This window comes from Haemaphysalis longicornis, unplaced genomic scaffold, assembly GCF_048455015.1.
Source record: "Haemaphysalis longicornis isolate Haplotype H1 unplaced genomic scaffold, Haemaphysalis longicornis Haplotype H1 scaffold_12, whole genome shotgun sequence".
Lineage (NCBI taxonomy): Eukaryota > Metazoa > Arthropoda > Arachnida > Ixodida > Ixodidae > Haemaphysalis > Haemaphysalis longicornis.
In genome coordinates, this window is record NW_027526225.1 from 19,138,365 (window position 1) to 19,143,865 (window position 5,501).

Sequence of the window (5,501 nt, forward strand, 5' to 3'; positions counted from 1 at the left end):
CAAACATATTTAGCATTTGCAAAGCTCACTGTTTTTTTTCTTCATTCCCGTACCCCTATTATATTTATTCCTGACTTGCAAATCATTCATTTTTCCGTGGTTTAATTAACTTATACCTTGGTTCTTGCTTTAAGGTGTGAGTGGGCACATAGTTAACAACGCACAGCCTTTCAGTGTACTTAACATTTTCGCGTGGCTTATATTCCCATAAAAGGCACACGTCATTGTCAGCTATTGGGTTATCACATCCCCGAAACATATTTTTCTACGACGTACATATTGGAAGCAAAGCCGCATTTGTTGTCTGCGCTGCAAAACGAACCAATCTCTTACGGTGCCAATGTCAGGTCTAAACGAGTCCACAATAAATAAAATTCACTTGTGCTGACGTCTTCGAAGGTGACAATGGTGATATGCTGCTGCCGTCCCCGACGCCCGCAAGAGCGGCCAAGAAGCGTGCAGAACCGCCTCCCCGGGTAGCTCTTTTGGCGTTCGAGCGCTCTACCAAGAGGCAGCTATTTTTTTTTTTAGTGTCATAAACGTGCAATTTGCTTGCAGACATCACCGTAACTAGTTGTTTGGGGTACGGAAAGGCAAAGAGAAGCGAAAGAGAACCAAAATACTGTATGACCACCTATCAGTCCGCATGCCTCGCGCGCATAATTTTTAAAACTGTCCGGACGCCCCACCCGGATAACTTTCAAAACCATCCGCACGCCTTGCGCGGATAACTTTTAAAATTGTCCGCACGCCTCGAGCCCGAATGCAGCCATGCAGCGCCGCGTGCCAAGTTTCTTTTTCTGTGTGTTATTATGGACGCCCCAGTTTCTTCCGTTCTCAACTTGGATGCTATCCGCGTGTTACGTTGTTGTGGCCGGTTACTTAACCCAAGTGCAGCGTCGGTCTGCTAACGCTCGGCTTCACGCTGCGTGCTTTCCTGAGCTAGCTCAGGGGTGAAGCCGGCGTGCCAAGCCCTCGTCGGACGGCGAGAAACGGCGACCACGACGACACCGATCCATCTCCTGAAGAATCGAGGACGAAGTTTGCCATCGTTCGTTCTGCACTTCCCCTCCTACAAGTCGCGTTGCCATCAGCAATAACATGCAACAATGTGCCAGAGATCACCACACGAACAAATGCCGTGCTGTGATATGGCTAATACAGTGACGTGAAGACGATTGTGTGCATCGGGGCGTAGAGCTCGACGTACTGCCACATTCGGCTTGTGATTGCGGTGACGTCGTAGTACATGGTAAATGCGCGAATGAGGGGTGGCCTAGTGCAGGGTGTGTTCTCTGTGCTATCGCCCTTCATGTCGGCGCATTCGGCGGCTAAGTGCGATGCTTGCACGGGCAGCGACATGGATCAGCGGGAACACTCTAAGAACTCGAGGAGTGCTGGGCACTCTGTCTAGGAGTAAAAACTTTTGTCCCATATTTCACTCCCTTTGGAAGCATTGGGCGACTCTTCCGAGGAGTAGCGCGTGGCGACCGAACGAGAGGCGAAACACTCCCCGTGGGATTTACTTGCTGCTTTCGAAGTGGAGTACTTGAAACCTGTGTGGGAATTGCAATGCCATCTCCAAGGCAGCGTTCCGTCACTCCCTTTAAGCGTAAATAAGCTCTATTGGCGGCGTTCCCGGATACTGCAGACGGGTACTACTACTCTCTCTTGGAAAGCATCTCGTTACGCCTCAAGAGCGTTCTGCTATTCCCCGCGAGGCAGCGTGCTTTCGCTCCGCCTGCTACTAGACCCCCCCCCCCCCTTCCCCACGATGGGTACTATAGGCAGTTACAAGCGAACAAAACAGTACAAGCTATTTTGAAACATGGAAAAGAAGAAAAAACAAGCTCAGACTTTATTTTTCAAAATACCACAACAATCGGTTCATTCTGCAATTTAACACAAAATGCAATTTATTGGGAATTAAAATATCACGGCATAAAAACGGTTCCTACTCCACATGCACACAGGAGACGTAGCGCCTATTTAGGATACATCCAAGAAAAATTCACAAATAAAAATGCAGCAAAGCAATTGAAAACACTGAAATACAAACATTAAATTATGGCGATAAAAATGACATTAACATCCACAAATAAAAAGGTACTGGCATTAGCACGAAAATCGTCAGTAGAAATACAGCAGTGGGAGAATAGTTAACAGTATTAACATAAAACAAAATGGCCTTAGTACATCAGTGAGTGCTTCACATGGACTGGAAAAGCCAGCTCTTATTTAGCACACATAAAAAATATTTACAAATAAATTTTGCGAAAGAAAAATCTGGGACTAAAACAATTCAGCGTGGATTACTATTAACGCATTACAAGGTGCAATCAACACAAAGATACAAAGCCATTGACACGGCAACTTTGCAACAGATATATTTTGGTGGTACAATAGGAAACCGCAGGAAACATTCCCACTGGGTTTTTAAGGCGGGTGGTTCTCAAATGAGGATGCGCTAGTAAGATTTAAAAAGGCATAACTTGGTATTAAAAACAAACACGTTCGAGCTGACTGCTTCATAATGTTGGTGGCGGCCTTCAGAACAGTACCGACCAGGGCACCGTGCTTGAGCCAAAGTAACGTCTACAGAAGCAAGAAGGTGCGCTTCGCCTTTGAAGCGTATTACACAATGAACGGCCAAAACACAGACAGCCGCAATGGGAACCCATCCACGATGTCCAAGGGTGTGAGGAGAAGTGTCTTGAATGCGACGGCCACTGCTGCTGACGCCTCGGGGATCTCTCCCTCTCTCTCGCTCTCAAAAAAAAAAATATTCGGGCAAGTAGCGTCTTCCCGTGGTTCCTACATAGACAGAAAGAGGGGGACAGCAAAGATAAGTTCTACAATGAAAAAAATATTAACGAGTTTGACAACGTTAAATGAAGTTTATTGGGTGATAGATTAGTTTTTGCGCCGAGAGCACGCACTGAACCCGTATTGGAATGCCATACTGCTTGGTGCAGTAACCAGTCTAGATGCGGATGTGGTGACCTTGGATGCCACCACGGTCATTGTACCACTTGGCCAATGTCATGTCAGACAGCGCGCCCTACAGCTGTCTGCCTACGCACTGCGCCCCAAACCCATTAGTGCTTACTTGTCCGTAGCTTCAACTGTTTACCCCGCTATCGGTCCCGGTATAAAAACATTGCACAAAATTTAAGGAAACATAACTCTTTTTGTAAGGTTATAATCCCTGAATAATTTGCATCGAATTTTGTCCTCAGCCGACTGCAACGTAGGGCCAATTATACGTTCACAAGACTAGCGTGGAAAAGTTGCTAATGGGTCATATAGCTACTGTTTTGTTCATTCTCGAGTACGCTTCGTTGCATGCACGCTGCAGATCGCAACATTTGATGAGAACCAATAGGCTCGTTATTGAACGATCAGAACGCTCGAGCGACGGCGACAACCGAAGCGAAAAAAGTAATGTAATGGGTACAACAAACAGTGTGGGCGACAGAGACAAACAAAAAAAAGTAATGCGTTGCTGCCAATGCCCTTCGTCGTCGTTGCTGCCGCTCGCTTGTGGGCTGCTTCTGTCCGGGAATAAACCCGCGACGGCGACGGCCCGTCGCCGCTGCCGCCGCCGTCAGCGGCCTGTGTAAAAAAATTTCGCTTGTCTGTGTCGCACACAATACCTGTTTGCCGTACACACTGAGTGAGGTTTCTCGCGTCGCTCATCGCCTTAGACGCATGTAATTACCCCTTAACAGTGCGGTGAGTACGCCCCGAAAAGTCCCATTTCCGTCCATCCTGCCCTCAAGCAAAACGTAAAAAACTTGTCTGAACAGCATTTCAGTCTGCTGCTGTACGCGCGGCGGTCACTAAAATTATTGTAATTTAGTGACTACCACGCGCTAGACGCGCTCCTATCACTTAGCCTATTGTACGCAATTCTTTGGAGCCGCGCAGGTAGCCACAGCTACTGCACGGCCGCCACTCTAACCCTAGCCGCCGGGCTAAGAGTACAGCGTAGCGCTGCGACTACTCGCGCGACCATGCTTCCTACCTGCGAAAACATTCCGCAAGGATACCAACACTTCACGAATCAAAGGGATTGAAACGGTGCAAGAATCGACGCTGTTTGCACACGGGTACAAAAGCCGCCCTTCAAAACTAAGCAACGGTCAAAATCAGTCACGAAAACGTTAGGACTAACCGCTTCCGCGGACCGAAGTACCGAGAGTAACTTTGCTTCGTTAAATACACAAGACAAGAATACGAGGTTAACTAATGGCTTACCTCTACTTCCCGCCAGCGTTTCTTCGTCCGGTAGATAAATCCAAGATCGTAATAGCTGCGAAAGATCCCAAGCTCAAGGCGCGAAGCCTGCGACAGCCGCGGATACAGTCCGCCCTGAGCGCGCGCATCGCTACACAGTGGGCATAGTTCCGAAATCGGCCTCAGCGCTGTCGCCGCTGTGATATTCGTCCGACAGAAAAACTAGTACCACGCACGCACGCGACGCACGCACGAATGAACGAATATACGACTTGCTCGCGTGTGCATGATGTCGCGCTGACGCACAAGCGGCCAGCAGTTAGCCAACACGCGTCGTATACTGTGTCGAAGCAAGTATGACGATAAGGGGAGGTCCAACTTCCCATGTTGCACGAAGCGTCTGCTTGAAAGCCCACTTCGTTCGTAGCACATTGACATCACGGTCTGGCGCGGCCTGTAAGTCGCCCGTCCGGCCTTGGCGGGTTCACCGCCTGTGTAGGTTTTTGCAGAACACGCGAACTTCGTGGCTCGCTGAAGGTGCCTTTCTCACGCTTGCTCGGGCGGTTGGCGTTACCTGATCCCCCGGATGTATGACGCGTTACGTATCGTGATCCACGCCTGCGCCGCCGCGGGGGGGGGGGGGGGGGGGGTCATCATTTCTCTTTGCTTAACAAAGGCGCTTGAGTTCCAGCAACCGATCGGTGTATACGCTTTTATCGTCGCTCGTCAGCCTACGAGATAGTTTTCTCCGTAGAGGGTGTATTTGAGATGCCCTCGCAGTGATATCGCCTGTTCATCACGCTCCGATCTTGCAGATAGGCCCCGTATTGCTGTTAGTACCAGTTATGTATACGAATTTCCTTTATTTAACCTAATAAAAGCTGTCGTATGTACATGCCTATCTCGGCGACACTAGCCACGGTTGTTGGGTCGGGTTCGTGTTGCGCTTGCAGCTTGAGCTATCAGAAGAGCGCGGACTTCACTTCTTGCAACACCATTTTTCTCAATCGATCTCAGATTTACAATCCGTTTTTTTAGCTCGACTAGGCGCGGGACAAGCGTACGTCTATCAAACTCTTTCAAAGCGACCGTCTGCAGCGGTCCGTAGATTAGTTCCTTCGGTTTGCCGCCTGCTGCCACTGAACGCTGCGAGCAATCGTTACACGAATTCATATTCTTGCACGTTTAGAATGCGCGGCAGAAGTAATCGGGCGCTTTTTACACAACCGCTTTATATAATGTATTCGTATGCAAATAAAACA

General features: G+C 48.8%; 1 long non-coding RNA gene across 1 annotated transcript; it reads right to left on the minus strand.

The window, feature by feature from the left end:
* Positions 1–1,925: 1,925 nt before the first annotated feature.
* Positions 1,926–4,500, minus strand: LOC144161882 (uncharacterized). Its single transcript, XR_013320514.1, has 2 exons — positions 4,261–4,500; positions 1,926–2,814 (listed from the first exon to the last, which is right to left on the minus strand). It is a non-coding gene; the product is annotated as an uncharacterized LOC144161882 (long non-coding RNA).
* Between the last annotated feature and the right edge of the window lie 1,001 nt (positions 4,501–5,501).